Source organism: Leucoraja erinacea, chromosome 5, assembly GCF_028641065.1.
Source record: "Leucoraja erinacea ecotype New England chromosome 5, Leri_hhj_1, whole genome shotgun sequence".
In the NCBI taxonomy this organism is placed as follows: Eukaryota; Metazoa; Chordata; class Chondrichthyes; order Rajiformes; family Rajidae; genus Leucoraja; species Leucoraja erinaceus.
Genome location: NC_073381.1, coordinates 99927559 through 99952895, shown reverse-complemented (window position 1 = coordinate 99952895; position 25337 = coordinate 99927559). Strand labels below are relative to the sequence as shown.

Genomic DNA, 25337 nt, shown 5'->3' with positions numbered 1-25337 from the left:
GCATGTACGGCTGCCGGCTGCATTTCTTCCTTTGATTCATTGCCACGCCCAATCCAGATGCTCAATCTCCGAGATATTTTCCATTTCGGTAGAGATTTCGCTTTTCTTTCTAAGTATCCCTCCTCATTTCATTTCGTCGTGTTGAAGTACACGTTTTTAATCAAATCCTTCTCCTTCTCCCCCCCCCCCCCCCACCCCCACCCACCCCCAAGTATTTCAAAAAGAAACAGGCTTCTCCATTTACATGTCAGCTTCCAACACACTTCGAAACAAAGTTTCAAGATAGGAACACTGAACTTTTCAATGCTGCAGCAGGCAGGGGAGGTGCCATTGGATTTTTTGTATTAATCCACTGCTGAGGGAGGCAGGGCAGTGCTGGAATCTTACTTTTGGGAACGGCTTCAGTTCCATTGCAGGAGACGGGTGCATGGTGGAATATTGGTTTGGGGGATCACACCATTGGGGGAGCAGACCCGACGGGTCTGCACTTGGTCTAGTTATTATATCAAACTGTGTGCCTGTCGCATGCCGTCCGTCCGTCCGGCTGCCGGCTGCCTTTCTTCATTTTGATTCGTTCCATCGTGTGATGTCACAATGCTCAATGTTCACATATGTCCAATCGGAATGGAATCATTTACATATGCCTTTGCAGGAGCCCCAGCCCATGGTGAACGTTCCATTGTGTGATGTCACAATGCCCAATGCTCAAAGACATTCTTGCCATAGAGGGAGTACAGAGAAGGTTCACCACACTGATTCCTGGGATGTCAGGACTATCATATGAAGAAAGACTGGATAGACTCGGCTTGTACACGCTGGATTTTAGAAGATTGAGGAGGGATCTTATAGAAACCGATGTTGGGGAAGTCCAGAACAAGGGGTCACAGTTTAAGGATAAGGGGGAAATCTTCTAGGACCGAGATGAGAAAAACATTTTACACACAGAGAGTGGTGAATCTCTAGAATTCACTGCCACAGAAGGTAGTTGAGGCCTGTTCATTGGCTATGTTTAAGAGGAAGTTAGATGTGGCCCTTGTGGCTAAAGGGATCAGGGGGTGTGGAGAGAAGGCAGGTACAGGATACTGAGTTGGATGATCAGCCATGATCATATTGACTGGAGGTGCAGGCTCGAAGGGCCGAATGGCCTACACCTGATTTCTTTGTTTCTAAGTTTCCCTCTTCTCACCCCTCTCCCTCTCCCACCCATCCCTCTCCCCCCACCCCCTTAACACCCTCTAAACCCTATCCCCTTCCCTCCTCTCTCTCCCCCCGCCCTTCCCCATACCCTTCTGTTCCTCATCCACCACTCCCCCTACCCCTCCCTCCCCACTTCCACACTCTCTCTCCCTCACCCCACCCCTCCAAACCCCCATCCCCCACCCCTCTCTCTCCCCCTCCCTTCCCCTACCCCTCTCTGACCCTTCCCCACTCTTCCACCTCTCCCCACCTCTCTCCCCCTCCCTCCCTCCTCTCCGTCCCCATCCCTCCCCCCACATCTCTCTCCCCTCCCCATCCCTCTCTTTCCACTTCACTTCTCGCCCCCCTTCCCCCTCCACTCTCCCTCCCGACTCTTTCCCCTCTCTCCACCCATCCCTCTCCCCTTCCCCTCCCTCCTCTCCTCCCTCCCCATCCCCCTCTCCCACCCACATCTCTCACCCCCCATCCCCTTCTCTCACCCTCTACCCCCGCTCTCCTTTCCCTCCCAAATCTGTGTCCGTTTCCTCCCCCTCCTCTCACCCCCCTCCCCCCACCTGTGTGTTTGGGGGGTGGTTAATGTGAGTGTGATGCCTCAGCCCCCCCCCCACAAACGCCGTTGAGGAAACAGACCCAACGGGTCTGCACTTGGTCTAGTAGTCCTATAAAACTGCAATAAGATCAATGATAAAATACTGTTCATGTAACAGTAGATAATGGTTCTCAGACACCTTTGCCTTCTTCCCGGTAGCGTGATGAGAGTGCAGTCACGGTGGTGATAGTCCTTGATTATATGAGATTCCTTTTTGAGTTGGCGTTCCCTGTCTGTACGGAAGTGAGGTGCTGTCTGTATGGAGTTTGAACGTTCTCCCCGTGACCGTGTGGGTTTTCTCCGGGTGCTCCGGTTTCTTCCCACACTCCAAAGGTGTGCAGGTTTGTGGGGCTAATTGGCTTTGGTAAAATTGTACATTGTCGCTACTGGGTGTAAGATAGTGTTAAGTGTGCAGGGATCGCTGGTAGTCCCGGACTCAGTGGGCCGAATGGCCTGTTTCTGTGCTGTACCTCTAAACTAAACTAACCTATAGATCCGTTTGATCATTGGAAGGTCACTAGTAGTACTTTATTTGCCACACGTACTAAGGTGCGGTGACATTTATTTTTATATGCAGTTCAGTACAAGTATTACAATATGTAAGCACTTAGATACATCTTAGATAAGCATCACAGTACAAGTGATGCAGCAGTACACTGAGAGGGTACAGAGTCGCCAGTTTGGGGCCATTTTCGAGTCCCAGTTGTTGTAAGTGCAGGGTTCGCGACCTGACCATGAAGGCCCGTTGTCATGGTGATGTTGCAGGGTCGGCCTGGCCAAGCGTGGCCGTGGTGTCCTCCACCACTGCTCCACCGCTACAGGCCACGTCCGGTCCACGTGCTCAGCCTCTTGGAACGGCCGCCCGGTCCAGCCGAGCCCCAGGCTGCTGCAGGGCCTCCAGCGGCCCACTCTGCCGTCGAGGCAGCGCACTCTCTCCTGTACCCACGAACCTGCTTTGAGCTGCAGAAGACCTTCCAGCGAAGGATTCCTGCTGTTGCGACATTAAGCAAAACCCACAACCTACGAGCAAGTGAGACAATGGGTGGGATTTGAATTTCTATGGCCCATTAGTCCGGCAACTCAAGCAAAACTCTGCTAACATACTCTAGACAATTGCCATTATTGCCTTTCAAAGCAATGAAAAGCAGGCAAATTGCTTTGGCAGGCTATCAAGGATCGCAATAACACATTAAAGAAATGTAAATACCACTCAGAACGTTCTTTATTATTTAAAGCACATCAGTGTAAATTAACATTTAGAGTCTAAGTTAGATTCAGAGGGACAGAAACGGGTGCATTGGTTTGGAAACAGCTCTGCCCAGCGCCTCAAGAAACTGCAGAGAGTTGTAGATGTCCCGCAGTCCATCACGCAGACCAGACTCCCCACCATTTAACATAGAAACATAGAAACATAGAAACATAGAAATTAGGGGCAGGAGTAGGCCATTCGGCCCTTCGAGTCTGCACCGCCATTCAATATGATCATGGCTGATCATCCAACTCAGTATCCCGTACCTGCCTTCTCTCCATACCCCCTGATCCCCTTAGCCACAAGGGCCACATCTAACTCCCTCTTAAATATAGCCAATGAACTGGCCTCAACTACCCTCTGTGGCAGAGAGTGCCAGAGATTCACCACTCTCTGTGTGAAAAAAGTTCTTCTCATCTCAGTTTTAAAGGATTTCCCCCTGATCCTTAAGCTGTGACCCCTTGTCCTGGACTTCCCTAACATCGGGAACAATCTTCCTGCATCTAGCCTGTCCAACCCCTTAAGAATTTTGTAAGTTTCTATAAGATCTCCTCTCAATCTCCTAAATTCTAGAGAGTATAAACCAAGTCTATCCAGTCTTTCTTCATAAGACAGTCCTGACATCCCAGGAATCAGTCTGGTGAACCGTCTCTGCACTCCCTCTATGGCAATAATGTCCTTCCTCAGATTTGGAGACCAAAACTGTACGCAACTGTACTACAAAACTGTACGCAAAACTTTACTGCATCTACACTTCACGCTGCCTCGGGAAAGCAGCCGAAACAACCAAAGACTTGCCCACGACCCACCCCGGTCATTCCTTCTTCTCCCCGCTCCCGTCTGGCAGAAGGTACAGAAGCTTGAAAGCGCGCACCACCAGACTCAGGAACAGCTTCTTCCCCTCTGTTATCAGGCTTCTAAACGATCCTTCCATAAGCTAGGGTACTGTCCGATTCACCTCTACCCCATTGCGGACATTGGACTTTGTCTGTGGAACTGGTGCGCTACAATGCTGAGAACTAGTTGATTGTATTTATGTACAGTATTATCTAATTTCAATGGATAGCATGACAACAGAAATTGTCATTGTACCTTGGTACACGTGACGATAATAAACCTAAACCTTAAGGGCCTGTCCCACGAGCAAGCGCCTGAATGCGGCAAGCACGACCTAACGTGATCGCTTGAGCCGTACGGCCTCGCGGGGCCGGTCCCACTTCGATCGCTGGAACCGTATGGAGTTGTGCGAGGCTGGTTCCGACATCGTGCAGTGCTCCGAAAAACTGACACTGTCCAAACATTCCGCGCGACTACGGCTTGCCGCCCCGCAGCTGCATTGAGGCCGTACGCAGCGCCTCGACGGGCGTGCGCGGCATCTTGACACCGTACGCAGCGTCTTGACGCCGTATGCAGCATCTTGACGGCGTACGCCTAGCGCAAACATCCCGCGCACTTCGCTCGAACTTCACGCCAACTCGTACAGGATCACTGGACCTCCGCACGGCCCCCACTTCCAGTTTGGTCGCGCTCGCCGCGTACAGGCAAATGCTGGTGGGACAGGCCCTTAACTGAGTCTTGGCTGACTATTAATCTACATTGATCCTTCATTTTTGTTCTCCCCATATTCTCATCAACATTTAAAAGACATATGGACAGGAAAGGTTTAGAGGGATTGTGCAGGAACAGCAGCTCATATTTCACAAGGTCATAAGTGATAGGAGTGGAATTAGGTCATTCAGCCCATCAAGTGGTACTCCGCCATTCAATCATGGCTGATCTATCTCTCCCTCCTAATCCCATTCTCCTGCCTTCTCCCCATAACCCCTGACACCCGTACCAATCAAGAATCTATCATTCTCTGCCCTAAAAATATCCACTGATTTGGCATCCACAGCCTTTTGTGGAAAATAATTTTGCCGATTCACCACCCTTTGACTAAAGGAATTCACCCTCATCTTCTTCCGAAAAGAACATCCTTTAATTCTGAAGCTATGATCTCTAGTCCTAGACTCTCTGATAGTGGAAACATCTTCTCCATATCCACTCTATCCAAGCCTTTCACTGTTCGGCACGTTTCAATGAGGTCCCCCCTCATTCTTCTAAACTCCAGCGAGTACAGGCCCAGTGCCGACAAACGCTCATCATAAGTTAACCTACTCATTCCTGGGATCATTCTTGTAAACCTCCTCTGGACCCTCTCCACTTGGGCAGCTTACATCCCAGAGGTATGAACGTTGATTTCTCTAATTTCAAGTAACCGCTGCATTCCCCCTCCCCCCCCCCCCCCCCCCCTCTCTCACCCTTGTCATCCTGCCAGTTCCACTGTTCGTCTCCCTCTTGTTAGCGCACCCTCTGCAGCCAACAATGGCCCATCATGGACTCCACCCTTCCTAAGGTCATCTGTTGCTGGCCCTGGTTTGTTCTGGGCTTTTCTCGCCTCCAGTCCCCAACCCCCCCCCCCCTCCTCTCCCGCCCTCCTCATCTCTGCCTATCAGTCTGAAGAAGTGCTCTGACCTGAAACATCACCTATTCCTTTTCTCCCCGGATGCTTCCTGATCCGCAGAGATACTTCAGCATTTTGTGTCTATCGGAGGTTTAGAGGGATATGGGCCAAATGCAGGCAGGTGGGACTAGGGTAGATGGGACGTCTTGGTCAGCATGGCCAAGTTGGGCTGAAGGGCCTGCTTCCACGCTGTATGACTCTAACTCAGAATCTTCCCCTCACCCACATACTAGGGGGAAGTTACAGCAGCCAATCAACTAACCGGCCCAGCAACGTCGAGAGCTGTCTGTGTGTGAAGTTTGCACGTTCTCCCTGTGACCGCATGGGTTTCCTCTGGGTGCTCTGGTTTCCTCCCACATGTCAAGGATGTGCGGGCCGTTTTTTTTAAAGATACATTTTGGACAACAGGCTCTTCGGCCCACCAAGTCCACGCTGACCATCGATCACCCGTTCACAGTCTTAGATTTAAAACAAGGCGAGATATGGTGGAAGAACTGAACCAGTCTATCACACTCGAGGAACCTCGTGAGATCACTTGGACCACATATGACCCAGCGGTATGATATTTGATTTCTCTAACTTCAAGTAACATAGAAACATAGAAAATAGGTGCAGGAGTAGGCCATTCGGCCCTTCGAGCCTGCACCGCCATTCAATATGATCATGGCTGATCATCCAGCTCAGTATCCCGTACCTGCCTTCTCTCCATACCCTCTGATCCCCTTGGCCACAAGGGCCACATCTAACTCCCTCTTAAATATAGCCAATGAACTGGCCTCAACTACCCTCTTTAACTTTTGCATCCCCTCCCTCTCCACCCAAGCCCCACCTTAGTCATCCTACTAGTTTCACTGTCGTCCTGCTGAGTTCCACTGTATCGCTCGTTATCACATTTCCCACAGCCAACAATGGACCATTGTGGGCTCTACTTATCCTTGATCATCGTTGCTTTTTGCATATCTTTCATTACCTGACAAGATTGTTGGCTGCAACCTTCCCTCCATTGACGAACTGTACACTGCAAGGGCCAGGAAGCGAGCGGGTAAGATCATCTCTGACCCCTCTCACCCTGGCTACAACCTCTTTGAATCAGTTCCCTCTGGAAGGCGACTCCGGACTGTCAAAGCTGCCACAGCCAGACATAAAAACAGCTTTTTTTCGACGAGTAGTAGCTCTACTCAATAACCAAAAATCTGTAGCCTCCTTTTGCACTGGTATTTTATTTAATTCACATATTTAATCATTAATGTTTTATTATTAATGTTTAATGTTTTCTGTATCATTCTTAACTGTCACTGTATGTCATGTTGTCACTTACGTGTGCAGCACCAAGGCAAATTCCTTGTATGTGAATACTTGGCCAATAAACTTATAAATTCAATTCAAATTGTTCTATGCACCTTTCCATATCTATAAACTTTCACCTGATTCTCAGTCTAAAGAAGGGTCTCGACCCGAAACGTCAGCCATTTCTTCTCGCCATAGATGCTGCCTGTGCCGCTGAGTTACTCCAGCATTTTGTGTCTTTCTATCAACATGTGGGTCTCAGGAACGGTCACCAGTTTTTAACAGTCACTGATTTCTCCGTCCATTGATGCTGCTTGACTGGCTAAATTATTCCAGCATTTTTATTTCAGACTTTTATTTGACGGCCAGATTTAAACCTAACCCGTAAAATAAAAGCTTGAATTTATGCGCCCGCTTTCACGAGAAATGCGGCCCAAGGCATTTTATCAAACTTTATAACACATAACACATATACCACATAAAGAAATATTAGGAATCAAAATAGATGGGCTTGGTAAAGGAGGGGTTACAGTCTGCAGTAATTAAGACCATTGTTAGAAGCAGGCCATTCGGCCCCTCGTGCTTGCTCTATCATTCATTAAGTCCATCTTGATCCTCAGTAGACAATAAGCAATGGACAATAGGTGCACGAGTAGGCCATTCGGCCCTTTGAGCCAGCACCGCCATTCAATATGATCATGGCTGATCATCCCCAATCAGTTCCCCGTTCCTGCCTTCTCCCTATATCCCCTGACTCTGCTATTTTTAAGAGCTCTATGTAGCTCTCTCTTGAAAGCATCCAGAGAACCCGCCTCCACTGCCCTCTGAGGCAGAGAATTCCACAGACTCAGAACACTGTGAGGAAAAAGTTCTTCCTCGTCTCCGTTCTAAATGGCTTGCTCCTTATTCTTAAACTGTGGCCCCTGGTTCTGGACTCCCCCAACATCGGGAACATGTTTCCTGCCTCTAGCATGTCCAAACCCTTAACAATCTTATATGTTTCAATGAGGTACCCTCCCATCCTTCTAAACTCCAGAGTGTACAAGTCCAGCTGCTCCATTCTTTCAGCATATGACAATCCCACTATCCCGGGAATTAACCTTGTAAACCTACGCTGCACTCCCTCAATAGCAAGAATGTCCTTCCTCAAATTAGTACTCTCCCATATCATTCCAATAGATTTAGAGACAGAGGGAGAGAGGGAGGTAGAGCATGAGGGAGAGTGTGAAGGAGGGGGAGAGAGGGAGAGTGACAATATGGTATTCAATCCAATTCAATCAATCAACAGCCATGCTTCTTCAGAGGATGATAACTTAAAAGGATGCTGAGGATTTGGAAAGCATGTGGGAGATTGACCAGAATGCTGCCTGGATTAGAGGGTATTAGACATAAGGAGAGGTTGCAGACACGGTTTGTATTCTGTGGAATGCCTGAGGGTGAGGGAAGACCAGAACTGGCTTGGCCGGGGAATAGGATCCTATGGCATAGATAAAGTGGACATGTGGCACAGTGTCGCAGCTGGTAGAGTTGCTGCCTCACAGCGCCAGAGACCCGGGTTCCACCCCCACCATAGGTATTGTGCGCGTGTGTAGTTTGCACGTTCTCCCTGTGACCGCGTGGGTCTCCTCCAGGTGCTCTGGTTTCCTCCCACATTCCAAAGGCGTGCAGGTTTGTAGTTGTGTAAATTGCCCCCTGGCGAGTAGGGAGCGGATGCTATAGAGGGAATAACTTAGAACGAGTGTGAACGGGTGATTGATGGTCCGAGATAGACACAAAAAACCTGGAGTAACTCAGCGGGACAGGCAGCATCTCTGGAGAGAAGGAATGGGCGACGTTTCGGGTCGAGATCCTTCTTCTGACTGATTGATGGTCGGCGTGGGATCGCTGGGACAAAAGGCCAGTTTCCATGTCGTATCTCCAAAACTAAAATTAAAATTAAGTCAGAACTTTTGCCGAGGGTGGAAATGTCAATGGCGAGAGAGCATTAAGGTGAGAGAGGCAAAGTTTAAGGAGATTCAGGGGCATATTTTTTTACACAGAAGGTGGTGGGTGCCTGAAACACTTCCAGGGGTGGTGGTGGAGGCTGATACGATGGTAGCTTGTGGAAAGGCAAATGCGTCTGCAGGGAATGGAGGGATATGGATCAGATGCAGGCAGAGGAGATTAGTTTAATGGTGTCAAGTGTCAAGAGTATTTTATTGTCATGTGTCCCAGATAGAACAATGAAATTCTTACTTGCAACAGCACAACAGAATATGTAAACATAGTACACTGTAAACAATATAATAAACAAGAAAAATATATTGCTGGTGGGCGAGGGGAGGGACTATAAAACCCAGAAGAGTTGTGCCTCAGTCAGTCTCTGCAAGATGGGGCAAGTGAGTGGGTCAAGCCTCTCAGTCTGGGCTGTGAATAACACTGAACACATGTCTACTAAACTGTGAGTGTGGTTTTACTGACCTTGAGTGCCCTTAATGTGGTTTGAAATGAAAATGTTGGTTTGAAGTTAAAACACTGCAAATGGTTGGTGGGGGTTGGGTCGAAGTAAAAGCATTGCAAATGGTTGGTGGTCTAAACTTGACAACTTCCTGTTTGCACTGTATATTGATTTTCGATAAAACGCTACCACTTGCAGCTGTGATTTTGGCCATTTTACTCAGTTCCCCTCCACTCATCAGGTGCAGAGGATTCTTCCCATCAATGAAAAATAAAAGTGTTATTAATGTTTAAAAATGTTTGAGAATCTCTCTCCTGTCAATCAAGCCATGAAGGCCACATCTTTTCCAGTGGGAGGGGGGAGGGATTATAAAACCCGGAAGTGTTGGTGTGGCTCAGTCTCTGCATGATGGGGGAGGGAGAGGTCACGTCTGTGAGCTGTGAATCAACTGAACACACTGAATGTCTATTGAGCTGTGAGTGTGGTGTTTTGTGTGGTTTTGTGGTGGTTTCACCCTGCTTGAAATGGTATGAAACCGCATTTGAATGTGGTAGCCTTGCACCCTGCATGAGATGGTGTGAAACTAAATTTGAATTTAGCGTCCTTGCACCCTACTTGAAATGGTATGAAACTGCACTTGAATTTGGTGGCCTTGCACCCTGCTTGAAGTGATCGGCAACTGCACTTGAATTCAGTGGCCTTGCACCTTGCTTTTAATGGTAGGAAACTGCATTTGAATCCGGTGGCCTTGCACTCCGCTTGAAATGGAATTTCAAGGAATAGCCTTGAGTCAACTGCCAGGCCACCAGCCGTGAGTGAGCTGCCGGCACATCAGGCTTGGGGGACTGAGCTGCCAGCCCAAGAATCCATTTGGCCCACAATGTCAATACTAGCCCTCTGGAGACCAGCCCACAACACCCATACCAGCGTTCCAGAAATTGGAATTGGTGGAGAGGTGGAATATTGCGTTATGGAATATATGTGTATGTATAAATATATATATATTTATTAATATGCACACATAAATATACACACACATACATAAATATACACACACACACACACACACACACATACACACACACACACACACACACACACACACACACACACACACACATAAATATACACACACACACACACACACACACACATAATAATAATAAACAACTGTTAATTAGAGCAAAAAGACAAAAGCAATGCCCCAAAGTCTATGCAGTTCAGAACTTATTTGGGGGTTTTAGTTGATGTTAGGCAGCACGGACATTGTTGGCCAAAGGGACTGTTCCTGTGTTGTACTGCTCTATGATCTAAAATAAAATGCTTGCTACCCTTCCCTGAGCCACGGTATACTTCACCACCGAGAGGGGAGAATAGATATGAACTTTGCCGCAATCAAAAAGGAGATTCATTCTCATCAAAGACCAAAAGGCAATGTTTTTTAATGAACTCAAATATCAACAGTGTAGGTGAACTCTGGGCTGAAGCCATTACAAATAAGTCTGGCAAATAGTTTGCAGAGATGTGTGTAAATGGAATTGTTCTCTAATGAAACTGACTCTGAAATAAATATTTCTCCCCTCTGGTGGGAGTATCTCCTCTTAGGGCCCTTATGAAAACAAATGAAAAACACTTCATGCCGTAATTAATCTACCAGTTATGATGCAGCTTCTCACAATGCACTATTCTGGTTGTTAATATGACTGTCTTGAATGCTAAAATGAATGAGAGGTGGAGAGAGGGGAAGAGGGGAAAGGGGGAGAGGGAAAGAGGAGAGGGAGGGAGGGGGGGGGGGAAGGGGAGAGGGAAATAGAGAAGAGGGTGAGAGGGAGAGTGGGGTGGGTGAGAGAGGGGGTGAGGGAGAGAAGGGGATGGGGAGAGGGAAAGAGGTGAGGGGGAGAAGGGGAAGGGGAGGGAGAGAGGGGGAGAGGGGGAGTGGGGGTGGGAAGGAGAGACGGAGAGAGGGAGATAAGGGGAGAGGGAGGAGGAGAGGGAGGGAGAGGACGAGGGAGAGAGGAAGAGAGGGAGATAGAGGGAGAGAATGGGAGAGAGAGAGTTAGCAAAACACAAACTGCTGGAGGACGTCTATAGGTAAGGAAGAATCTCTGGATAGAAGGAATGGGTGATGTTCCGGGTCAAGTCCCTTCTTCAGACTGATCAATGATAGATAGACTGACAGATGACTGAAGGGTCTCGACTCGAAACCTCACCCATTCCTTCTCTCCAGAGATGCTGCCTGCCCTGCTGAGTTACTCCAGCACTTTGTGTCTATCTTTGGTTTAAACAAGCATCTGCAGTTCCTTCCTACATATGTATGTATCTATATTAAATAAAATCATATATATACAGTGGCTTGCAAAAGTATTCATACCCCTTGAACCTTTCTACATTTTGTCACGTTACAACCACAAACCTAAATGTATTTTATTGGGATTGTATGTGATAGACCAACACAAAGTGACGCATAATTATGAAGTGGAAGGAAAATGATACATGGTTTTCAAATATTTTTACAAATAAAAAACTGAAAAGTGTGGCGTGCAGAAGTATTCAGCCCCCTTTACTCTGATACCCTTAAATAAAATCCAGTGCAACCAATTGCCTTCAGAGGTCACCTAATTAGTAAATAGAGTCCACTTGTGTGTAATCTAATCTCAGTATAAATACAGCTGTTCTGTGAAGGCCTCAGAGATTTGTTAGAGAACATTAGTGAACAAACAGCATCATGAAGCCCAAGGAACACACCAGACAGGTCAGGGATAAAGTTGTGGAGAAGTTTAAAGCAGGGTTAGGTTATAAAAAAAATATCCCAAGCTTTGAACATCTCACGGAGCACTGTTCAATCCATCATCCGAAAATGGAAAGAGTATGGCACAACTGCAAACCTACCAAGACATGGCCGTCCACCTAAACTGACAGGCTGGGCAAGGAGAGCATTGATCAGAGAAGTAGCCAAGAGGCCCATGGTAACTCTGGAGGAGCTGCAGAGATCCACAGCTTAGGTAGGAGAATCTGTCCACAGGACAACTATTAATCGTGCACTCCACAAATTGGGCCTTTATGGAAGAGTGGCAAGAAGAAAGCCATTGTTGAAAAAAAGCCATAAGAAGTCCCGTTTGCAGTTTGCCACAAGCCATGTGGGGGACACAGCAAACATGTGGAGGAAGGTGCTCTGGTCAGATGAGACCAAAATTTAAGTTTTTGGCCTAAATGCAAAACGCTATGTGTGGCGGAAAACTAACACTGCACATCACCCTGAACACACCATCCCCACTGTGAAACATGGTGGTGGCAGCATCATGCTGTGGGGATGCTTTTCTTCAGCAGGAACAGGGAAGCTGGTCAGAGTTGATGGGAAGATGGATGGAGCCAAATACAGGGCAATCTTGGAAGAAAACCTGTTAGAGTCTGCAAAAGACGAGACTGGGGCGGAGGTTCACCTTCCAGCAGAACAACGACCCTAAACATACAGCCAGAGCTACAATGGAATGGTTTAGATCAAAACATATTCATGTGTTAGAATGGCCCAGTCAAAGTCCAGACCTAAATCCAATTGAGAATCTCTGGCAAGACTTGAAAATTGCTGTTCACAGACGCTCTCCATCCAATCTGACTGAGCTTGAGCTATTTTGCAAAGAAGAATGGGCAAAAATGTCAGTCTCTAGATGTGCAAAGCTGGTAGAGACATACCCCAAAAGACTTGTAGCTGTAATTTCAGCGAAAGGTGGTTCTACAAAGTATTGACTCAGGGGGGCTGAATACTTTTGCACGCCACACTTTTCAGTTTTTTATTTGTAAAAAAATTTGAAAACCATGTATCATTTTCCTTCCACTTCACAATTATGCACCACTTTGTGTTGGTCTATCACATAAAATCCCAATAAAATACATTTACGTTTGTGGTTGTAACGTGACAAAATGTGGAGAAGTTCAATGGGTATGAAAACTTTTGCAAGTCACTGTACATATATTATATATATGTATATGTGTGTGTAATATATGCATGCATATGAGTATGTTTTTTTAAATATATATATTTATATATGTATATATACACACTGAGCTTTTGTTCTCGTTTATTATATTGTTTACAGTGTACTATGTTTACATATTCTGTTGTGCTGCAGCAAGTAAGAATTTCATTGTTCTATCTGGGACACGTGACAATAAAACACTCTCTCTAAGGGCCTGTCGCACTTGGTGATTTTTTCGGTGACTGCCGGCGTCATATCAGGGTCGCCAAAAGATTTTGAACATTTCAAAATCCAGCGGCGACAAAAAAAAGTTGCGACACTTGAAAAAACACCGCCACGTTAATACGTCATCACGCCCCCATCGCCGCCACATCACACCGCAAATTTTTCGGTGAACGATGCCGGCAGTCGCCGAAATAAATCTCCAAGTGGGACTGGCCCTAAGTCTAACTCTCGCCCAAGTACAAAATAATACAAATGAATGAAACATCTTTGTAGTGACTGACAGCCAGAGCCTCTCTGGGGCGAAAATATTTCTAGTTCAACCACAAGTCACACGCCAGCCATTATCTCGTAAGCATAATCCCTGATTGCTGCAATTAAACCAATAAATACCATGATTATTGTAATTGCTCCATGTGCTTGCATTTAGTTTGACCTTTCAAGCAGACCTTTTAATTACTTCATCAGTTTTGTAAAGCGTTCATAGGCTTATGGTTCTTCTCTGCTTTTTCTCTTCGCTTTATTTCACCAGCTTGGGATTCATAAACTTTAAAGCAAGCACCAGGCTTTAATTTTACATCTGTTCTATCTATTGCTCTCTTTCACCATTGTAACCAGGGCGCAGCGGTAGAGTTGCTGCCTCACAGCGCCAGGGACCCAGGTTCGATCCTGACCACGGATGCTGTCTGTAAGGAGTTTGCACATTCTACCCGTGACCTGCGAGGGTTTTCTCCGGGTGCTCCGGTTTCCTCCCACGCTCCAAAGAGGTACAGGTTAACTGGCTTTGGTAAAATTGTCAATTTGTCCCTGACTTCTTCTTGTTCTTCGTCTTGCATTTGATGCAGCAGAGGTCTGCAGCAGGGTGATGCCATCCGGTTTGACATCCGTGGGTGCCCGGGTTGGCGCATGCTCCGGGCTGGCGCCAAGCCGCGGCACTGCTGCCATCTCTGTATGCTGTCGTTCACCTGACTGAGGTCAGTTGACATTTAGATTTACTAGAATGTTGCCTGGGTTTCAACAACTAAGTTACAGAGATAGGTTGAATAAGTTAGGTCTTTATTCTTTGGAGCGTAGAAGGTTAAGGGGGGACTTGATAGAGGTCTTTAAAATGATGAGAGGGATAGACAGAGTTGGTGTGGACAAGCTTTTCCCTTTGAGAATAGGGAAGATTCAAACAAGAGGACATGACTTCAGAATTAAGGGACAGAAGTTTAGGGGTAATATGAGGGGGAACTTCTTTATACAGAGAGTGGTAGCGGTGTGGAATGAGCTTCCAGTGGAAGTGGTGGAGGCAGGTTCATTGGTATCATTTAAAAATAAATTGGATAGGCATATGGATGAGAAGGGAATGGAGGGTTATGGTATGAGTGCAGGCAGGTGGGACTAAGGGGAAAAAAAAATTGTTCGGCACGGACTTGTAGGGCCGAGATGGCCTGTTTCCGTGCTGTAATTGTTATATGGTTATATGGTTATATGACATGGCTCACCACAGGGAGGTCGACAACATGAGCCCCTGACGATAGACACAAGATGCTGGAGTAACTCAGCGGGACAGGAGAGGAGGAATGGGTAACGTTTTGGATCGAGGCCCTTTTTCAGATAAATGATAAATATATAAATACAATCAAGCCAAACTCAAGTACAATAGTTAGAGCAAAGGGGAAGATACAGAGTTCTCAACATTGTAGCGCACCAGTTCCAGAGACAAAATCCAATGTCCGCAATGGGGTAGAGGTGAATTGGACAGTGCCCTAGCTTATGGAAGGATCGTTCAGAAGCCTGATAACAGAGGGGAAGAAGCTGTTCCAGAGTCTGGTGGTGGTTTTGTGCCTTCTGTCAGACGAGAGCGGGGAGAAGGAGGAATTGTGCAAAGTACTATTGATAGAGAGTCATTATACATCATAACAAGTACTCTAATTAGAATACATACAGAGACCATCGAAATGAGTACCGTAGGCTCTAAATCGTAAGTTGAACTGCCTAACCAACACGGCTGCCCGCATGCTACTAGGTGGCGGTGGTGTGGAAACATGACATGGATTATGGATCAGGTCATCAGCAGCAAAACCAGACATGGATCAAATCAGCAATACTGTTTGATCTACAGAATGTACTGTCACACTACTCCTATCCCTGCTTCCCGCAAATTTCCTGCTCCCGTTTCCCCTTTCATCCTCATCTCTCACTCTGGCTTCTCATTTTCAGTTCCTGAGTCAGGCGGTGCGTGCTTTTGAAGTTTCTGCACATTATTTGTTTTGTTTGTCCGTTATGTAATCTCTGAGCACTGTGTTTACAGACTTGTTAGCCTGCGGCAATGAAGAATTCCATTCATCTCTTTTGGTACGTCTAGAAATGAAACACTCTCGACCCTTGACTCTTGACTCTTGGCAGTGAAGATTTGGAATCAACGCACCAACATGAGGTTAGTGTAGATGGATAGAATGGTTGGCATAAACACAAGGGGCTGAAGGACCTGTTTCTATACATTACAACTCTACACTCTATACACAACACAGCCCGGATAGCTCAGTCGGTAGAGCATCAGACTTTTAATCTGAGGGTCCAGGGTTCAAGTCCCTGTTCGGGCGGTTAGTTTTAGGCTGGCACAGTGGTAGTTGCTGCTTAACAGCACCAGTGACCGACCTGGGTTTGATCCACACTACTGGGCCTGTTGTACGTTTTATTTAGAGTATTATGTTCAGTCTGGGCACCATGTCAGAGGAAAGATATTGTCAAGCTGGAAAGGGGGCAGAGATGGTTTACGAGGATATTGCCAGGACTAGAGGGTGTGAGTTATAGGGAGAGGTTGAGTAGGCTTGGACTCTATTCCTTGGAGCACTGGAGGATGAGGGATGATCTTATAGAGGTATACAAAATCTTGAGAGGAATAGATCGGGCAAATACGCAGAGTCTCTTGCCCAGAGTAAGTCAATTGAGGACCAGAGGACATAGGTTTAAGGTGAAGGGGAAAAGATGTAATAGGAATCTGAGGGGTAACTTTTTCACACAAAGGGTGGTGGGTGTATGGAACGAGCTGCCAAAGGAGGTAGTTGAGGCTGGGACTATCCCAACGTTTAAAAAACAGATGGACAGGTACCCACAGGGATAGGACAGGTTTGGAGGGATATGGACCAAGCGCAGGCAGGTGGGACATAGTTGGCTGGTGTGGGTAAGCTGGGCTGAAGGGCCTGTTTCCACACTGTATCACTCTATGACTCTATGACTCTTTAGTGCTGCTATAGCGAGACTTGAGAACAGAATAATGACCAACTAAGCAAAAAAGACTACTAGGCTTATTCTGCAGCACCGTATTTTGCTCTGTGCTTTTTCAGTGATCTTGTCAGTCTCAAAGCTGTACAGTAACGGAAACAGGCCCTTCGGCCCATCGTGTCCATGCCGACCAATTTGGCATTCTGGGCCAGTCCCACTTACAGTCCCTTCATTTTGCACGGAGCCCTTGAATCCCTTCCTTCTAAGGATATTATACCAGTAAAACTGTAGTGCGGCAAATGTGTTGATAGTTTAATGACGCAGAGCGACCACTTAATAGGTTTGAAGCGAGGAGGCCTGAGAATTTGGAAAAAAACTGCGCTAATTAACACTGCAAAGAAAATGAGCAAAGACACTGTGACAGAAGATAGATACAAAATGCTGGAGTAACTTAGCGGGACAGGCAGCATCTCTGGAGAGAAGGAATGGGTGACGTTTGGTTTTGAGACCCTTCTTCAGACTGAGAGTCGGGGGGGGGGGGAAAGGGAAACGATATGGATATAAACGGTGATGTAGAGAGACATAGAACAAATGAATGAAAGATATGCACAAAAGGTAACGATGATAAAGGAAACAGGCCATTGTTAGCTGTTTGTTGTGTGAAAACGAGAAGCTGTTTCCTTTGAGAAGGCACGAGGTGATCTAATCATTCGGCTCATTCATAAGGTCATAATTTATATGAGCAGAATAAGGCCATTTGGCCCATCAAGTCTACTTCACCATTCCATCATGGCTGATCTATCTCTCCCTCCTAACGCCATTCTCCTGCCTTCTCCCCATAACCCCTGACACCCGTACTAATCAAGAATCTGTTAATCTCCGCCTTTAAAAATACAATACAATTTATTTGTCATTTGAACCCCATTGGGGTTCAAACGAAATGTTGTTTCTGTAGTCATACACATAAAAAAGAACCAAGACATAACACAATTTACACAAACATCCATCACAGCGTTTCTCCTCCTCGCTGTGATGGAAGGCAAAGACTTATCCCTCCCCTGCACTTCCCATTCCCCTCCCGATGTCAGAGTCAAAGTCAAAGCCCCCGGCGGGCGATGGTAATTGTCCCGCAGCCATTAACGGCGCGCCGGGTGATGCAAGGCCGCGCTCCGGGTCTTGTTGTTGGAGCCCCCGGCGGGCGCAAGCAAAGTCCCGCAGCTATTCCAAGCCGCGCGGGGGCGGTGATGTAAGGCCCCGCTCCAGGTACTCTTCAACCCCGCAACTCGGGCGGGTGAAGTCGCCGTTGCGGAAGCCCCGAAAAGCGGTCTCCCTGCAAGGGACCCGCGAGCTCCTGGTGTTCCTGTCCACCAGACCTGCGGTAAGCCTCCGAATCTCCGGGGTCAGGTCGCAGCCGAGCGCCACCACCCTCCACCCGCTCCGAACTCGGCCAGCTCCACGATGGTGAGTAGGCCCGCAGGCTCCGCGACTGGAGCCCCAGGTCGTTCCGGTTGGAGGCCGCTCCGCGGTGCTAGGTCCCAACGACAACGGAGACCCGACAGAGAAAAGGTTGGGTTCTCCGTGCAGGGGGTAGATTTTTAAAAGTTTCCCCCACCCCCCCCCACCCCCCCCACCGCCTCCAAAGTCTCTTTATCCAGCTCTCTCCCCCCCGCCCCATCCCACCCCCCCAACTGCAATCATTCTGAAGAAGTGTCTCGACCCAAAACATCACCTGTCTATTCCTTCCAGAGACATTGGACAGATACCAGGACATGAGAGTCTGAGAGGGATATGGGCCAAACATGGGCAGGTCATAGTCATAGAGTGATACAGCATGGAAACAGGCTCTTTAGTCCAACTTGCCCACACCACCCAACATGCCTCAGCTACACTAGTCCCACCTGATCAATGTTTGGCCCATATCCCTCTAAACCTGTCCTATCCATGTACTTGTCCAAATGTTTCTTAAACGTTGCGATAGTCCCAGCCTCAACTATCTCCTCCGGCAGCTCGTTCCATACACCCACCACCCTTTGTGTGAAAAATGTTGCCCCTTAGGAAAAGGTTCAGGATAGGACAGGTTTGGAGGGATCTGGGCCAAACGCCTAGTTCTAGTGTAGAAGGGACATGTTGGTCGGCGTGGACAAGTTAAGCCGAAGGGCCTGTTTCCACGCTGTGTCACTCGATGACACTATGCTGCCTGACCTGCTGATTTACTCCAGCAGTTTTACGCCTTTTATATGTCAGGTGACATCCACGCTCCCTTTCGTCTGCAATTAATTCCGTGTTGACTTGACACCTTTGGTGCGAAGCTTGCCGAAAGTCTGCTCCAGCAGAGGGCCAAGTCTGCAAGGACCCAATAAAAGATGCGACAAATGTCACAGACTTGACGGCAATCTCCCGAAGCGGCATTGCAGACATCACACCTTGTTCTTCGCCCAAAAGGAATCTTGACTAACGCAACCAGAGACATCATCGCCACTTGTTTCCGACCGGCTGTTAACACTGGTGCGGCATTTAGAACTCTCGGCCTCGTTTCTGACCTCACACCAATTAAACCTGTCGGGTCTTTTGTGCTTTGGTTTATTAAAGTGTGATTAAAACTTTTTCTATTTTCTCACACCCTCGGGAACACTAGCATGAGTCAGTGACGTGTGCTTCATGTTGCGAGGCAGCGTTTAGTTGAGTTTTCGGAGATACAGAGCGGTAAACAGGCCCTTCGGCCCACCGAGTCCGCGCCGACCAGCGATCACCCCCCTCCCGTACACTCGCACTATCCTGCACACACTGGGGATAATTTACAATTTACAGAAGCCAATTAACCGACAAACCCGCGCACCTTAGGGATGTGGGAGGAAACCGGAGCACCCGGAGAAAACCCACGCGGGTCACAGGGAGAACGTACAAAGTCCTTACAGACACCACCAGGGGTAAGGATCGCATCCAGGTCTCTGGGGTTCTGAGGCAGCAACTCTACCGCTGCGCCACCGTGCCGCCCAGAGGAGAGGTCAGAATCACAGCAAGGGGAATGATGGAAAATTAGTTCTCATGCGCATCAATGTGATGTTAACTAATATTCTATTTTGGTGAAAGTAAAGGGAGAAGCAAAGATTTGTCGATGAAACAGGCAAAAGATGGATGAACGAGGTTGAATGTAAATGACGGATCTCACTCTAACCTAGCGAGTAATGAAAGAACTACATTAGTTTAGTGTAGGGATACAGGCCCTTCAGCCCACTGAGTCCGTGCTGACCAGCGATCACCCCGTACACTAGCACTATCCTACACACACTAGGGACAATTTACAGATTCCAAATAACCTACAAACCTGCACATCTTTGGAATGTGGGAGGGAAAACATGGGAGGAAACCGGAAAATCCGGATCGAACCCTGATCTCTGGTGCTGTAAGGGGCCTGTCTCACTCATGAGCCTGTCTCACTCATGAGCCTGTCCCACTCATGGGCCTGTCCCACTTAGGCGAAAAATATTTTTCAACATATTGCCATGGAGAGTAGCAAGAATTCTCGAGCCTTAGGTGGGTCGAAGGTTCTCGTAGGTTGTAGCTGGTGCTGACCGGTGAATTTCATTGGCTCGTTGGGAAAAAAAATGCAAGCAGTAGTTTTCAGAACCAAGGATAACCAACCGGTAATGTTAAATGTCTGCTGAGCTTCACTGCCGTGTATCTCTGGCTTAAAGTTGTCTCTGCCCCTCCTCCCCCCTTCTCCCCCTTTCCCCCACATCTCCACCCCCCCCCCCCTCTCTCTTTTAAAGGACCACTATACACTCTTTCACTGTCTTAATTAAGGTGTCAACCTTCCTGTTCATCGTAGTGTGTGTCTGTATCACATTGGCTTTGCACTGTGTGAATTTCACTCAGACAGCCCCCCCCCCCCCTCCTCCCCCCCCCCCCCCTTGCCCTGTCCCCCGCCTGCATAACGGGCTGTGCATTTGTGTGCGTTCCACTGTGAATGTCACCGTTGCAGTTGCCGGTGTTTCAGGCAACTGCCGGAAACTTGACAGTCGCCGAAAAATCGCCTAAGTGGCCCATTCGGCGATTTTTGGGGCGACTACAGGCGACTATTAAAGGTGATTTTTTTTTTTTGGGCGACTCAGGCGACTGTTGCAAAATTGAAATGTTGAAAAATGTTTGGCGACAGTGGCGACAATTTTTACTGTCGTAGATGTTGTCGCAGGTTGTCGCCAGGTGTCGTAGGTGAATTCCCATTAAAACTAGTCCCTGGCAGTCGCCGAAAGAGTGGGACAGGCCCTTAAGGCAGCAACTGTACCACTGCTCCACTGTGCCGACATAGTGGATGGGAAGAGGATATTTCTGCTAGAGGAAGAGTCTAGGATCAGAGGACACAGATTCAGGATAAAAGGACTCGCATTCAGCCCACGAGTCTGTGCCGACCGCTGATCACCTTGTACACAGCCACTAGTGGGAATTATGACAGAAGCCTCTACGTGGCGATCCCTGGAAACGACGACACGATGCCCTCTGTGACCCGTCGGGCGGCCAATTCTGTCAACGTGTTGGACGACAACAGAAGCCAACAGCGAGCTGTACGCCGTCTGATACACGTGCGAACAAACTACCAACATTATCCTCGTACACTAGGACACCTCGTACACTACTCTTCAGTACACTAGCCCTGTTGTCGCACTATTGGGACAATTTTTACCCGCACGTCTTTGGAGTAAGGGGAGCAAACCGGAGCATCCGGGGCAAACGCACGCAGGTCACGGGGAGAGAGTACAAACACCGTACACAGACAGAACCGGAGTCAGGATGGAACCCGGGTCTCTGGCGCTGTGAGGCAGCAACTCTACCACCCAATGGTCTCTATTCTACGCACCCGAATCTTTCAGCGCACACTTGTACTTCAGTATTAAAGTGGTGGCGGGCGCTCTCCAAAGACGTGCAGGTTTGTAGGTTAATTGGCTTGGTCATAAGTGTAAATTGTCCCTAGTGTGTGTAGGATAATGTGTTAGTGTGCGGGGATCGCTGGTCGGCGCGGACTCGGTGGGCCGAAGGGTCTGTGTCTATAAACTAAACTAAACTAAACTAAAACCATGCGGAGCGGCACCAGGCACATGGAAGCCAGCGATCCACCTTCTCCATGCCCGCTTCATGCCAGTCCCGTCTCACCATCTAATCTTAGTCTCAGATAAATCACCCACACACTGCAAACAGGTGTTACAAGACATCGTCTCCAAGAGAACCCGATGTCCTGGTGCATAAATCATCGAGAGCTAATGTGCGGCGAGCAATTAGTAAGGCAAATGCTATGATAGCCTTTATTGCAGGAAGATTTAAGCATGAGACAAGAAATGCTTCACTCCAGTTGTACAGCGCCCTGGTGAGCCAGCATCTGGAATGTTGTCGACCTGTCTGGAAGGATATGTTTGTGATTAGGAACCTTGCAGCAAATGTTTACCCAACTGGAGAGTGCAAAGAAGGACGCAAAAAGCTGGAGTAACTCAGCGGGTCAGGCAGCATCTCCGGAAGACACGGATATCAATGCTTCAATGGTTATTTTCATGTTACTAGAGCAGAATTAGCCTGGACAGGCAGCATCTCTGGATAGGAGGAATGGGTAACATTTTGGGAGGACTCCCAACACACCAGGGGGCAATTAACAGAGGGCTGATTAACCTACAAGACCTGCACGTCAATAGACAATAGACAATAGGTGCAGGAGTAGGCCATTCGGCCCTTCGAGGCAGCACCCCCATTCACTGTGATCATGGCTGATCACCTACATTCAGTAGGTACACAAAATTGCTGGAGAAACTCAGCGGGTGCAGCAGCATCTATGGAGCGAAGGAAATAGGCGACGTTTCGGCCCGAAACGTCGCCTATTTCCTTCGCTCCATAGATGCTGCTGCACCCGCTGAGTTTCTCCAGCAATTTTGTGTACCTTCGATTTTCCCGGATCTGCAGTTCCTTCTTGAACACCTACATTCAGTACCCCGTTCCTGCCTTCTCCCCATATCCCCTGACTCCGCTATCTCTATCTAATTCTCTTGAAAGTATCCACAGAATTAACCTCCACTACCTTCTGAGGCAGAGAATTCCACAGACTCACAATTCTCTGTGTGAAAAAGCTTTTCCTCATCTCCGTTCTAAATGGTCTACCCCTTATTCTTAAACTGTGGCCGCTGGTTGTGGACTCCCCCCAACATCGGGAACATGTTTCCTGCCTCTAGCGTGTCCAATCCCTTAATAATCTCATATGTTTCAATAAAATCCCCTCTTATCCTTCTAAATTCCTGCGTACACAAGCCCAGCCGCTCCATTCTATCAACATATGACAGTCCCGCCAACCCAGGCAGTCACCAGCAATATACGAGTCACCTCCTTGTCAACTGAAGGCACTGTGATCAGCAGGCATATTAACACTGTACAGCCTCTGACTGAAGATGGGTCTCGACCCAAAACATCGCACATTCCTTCTCTCCAGAGATACTGCCTCACCCGCTTAGTCACTCCAGCATTTTGTGTCTACATATATAAACATATATAAATATAAAACATATAAATTAGGGTGCAGGAGTAGGCCATTCGGCCCTTCGAGCCTGCACCGCCATTCAATATGATCATGGCTGATCATCCAACTCAGTATCCCGTACCTGCCTTCTCTCCATACCCCCTGATCCCCTTAGCCACAAGGGCCACATCTAACTCCCTCTTAAACATAGCCAATGAACTGGCCTCAACTACCCTCTGTGGCAGAGAGTTCCAGAGATTCACCACTCTCTGTGTGAAAAAAGTTCTTCTCATCTCGGTTTTAAAGGATTTCCCCCTTATCCTTAAGCTGTGACCCCTTGTCCTGGACTTCCCTAACATCGGTAACAATCTTCCTGCATCTAGCCTGTCCAACCCCTTAAGAATCTTAGTAAGTTTCTATAAGATTCCCTCACAATCTCCTAAATTCTAGAGAGTATAAACCAAGTCTATCCAGTCTTTCTTCATAAGGCAGTCCTGACATCCCAGGAATCAGTCTGGTGAACCGTCTCTGCACTCCCTCTATGGCAATAATGTCCTTCTTCAGATTTGGAGACCAAAACTGTACGCAATTTGCTACCTCAGCATTACATCCCTGTTTTTATATTCTGGTCCTCTCCTCTCGAAATAAATGCAAACATTGCATTGGCCTTCTTCGCTACAGAAATCAGGAGTATCGGGACCCTTCTTCAGTACCTATAATAGCCACTTCTAGTGGAGTGTGCACCACTTCTTAGATTAGTTTAGATAAGTTTAGAAATAAAGAACGGAAAAGGACCCTTTGGCCCACCGAGTCCACGCCGACCAGTGATCCACACACATTAACACTATCCTACACACACTAGGGACAATTTACACTTATCCCAAGCCACTCCCTGCTAGAAGGTGCACTAGCCTGAAGGCTGCAACAACCAGGTTCAGGAATAGCTACTTCCCCACAGTCATCAGGCTATTAACCATAACCATATAACAATTACAGCACGGAAACAGTCCATCTCGACCCTTCTAGTCCGTGCCGAACACGTATTCTCCCCTAGTCCCATATACCTGCACTCAGACCACAACCCTCCATTCCTTTCCCGTCCATATAACTATCCAATTTATTTTTAAATGATAAAAACGATCCTGCCTTCACCACCTTCACTGGAAGCTCATTCCACACAGCCACCACTCTCTGAGTAAAGAAGTTCCCCCTCATGTTACCCCTAAACTTCAGTCCCTTAATTCTCAAGTCATGTCCCCTTGTTTGAATCTTCCTTACTCTCAGTGGGAAAAGCTTATCCACGTCAACTCTGTCTATCCCTCACATCATTTTAAAGACCTCTATCAAGTCCCCCCTTAACCTTCTACGCTCCAAAGAATAAAGCCCTAACTTGTTCAACCTTTCTCTGTAACTTAGCTGCTGAAACCCAGGCAACATTCTAGTAAATCTCCTCTGTACTCTCTCTATTTTGTTGACGTCCTTCCTATAATTTGGCGACCAAAATTGTACACCATACTCCAGAATTGGCCTCACCAATGCCTTGTACAATTTTAACATTACATCCCAACTTCTATACTCAATGCTCTGATTTATAAATTACACCTGGCTCGGACAAAACTCTAATTATTAATAACCCATTATCTGTTATTTGCAATTTATCTGTTTATTTATTCATGTGTGTATATATTTATATAATGGTATATGGACACACTGATCTGCTTTGTAGTCAATGTTCTGTTGTGCTGAAGCAAAGCAAGAATTTCATTGTCCTATCAGGGACACATGACAATAAACTCACTTGAACTTGAACTTGAATTAACCAACAAACCTGTACGTCTTTGGAGTGTGGGAGGAAACCGAAGATCTCTGAGAAAAAACCCAGGCAGGTCACTGGGAGAACGTACAAACTCCGATCAGACGGCACCCGTAGCCGGGATCGAACCCGGGTCCCTGGCGCTGTAAGCGCTGTAAGGCAGCAACTCTACCGCTGCGCCACCGTCATGCCCATTCTGGTCATTCTGTTTGTTCTCATTTGTTTGTTCCTGGGCGATGGAGTTTGCCGAACCCGGCCGGTGATACGAGTTGCGTGGGCCAAATGACCTCCCTCAGGGCCACTACAATTGCATGAATCTGTTCAGCAAATATCATTCCTGAGAGAGTTGAATGCTTACAGCACAAG

General features: G+C 47.5%; 1 non-coding gene across 1 annotated transcript; it reads left to right on the top strand.

The window, feature by feature from the left end:
* The first annotated feature begins 15973 nt into the window (after positions 1-15973).
* Positions 15974-16046, top strand: trnak-uuu (transfer RNA lysine (anticodon UUU)). The gene has a single exon. It is a non-coding gene; the product is annotated as a tRNA-Lys (tRNA).
* Positions 16047-25337: the final 9291 nt, after the last annotated feature.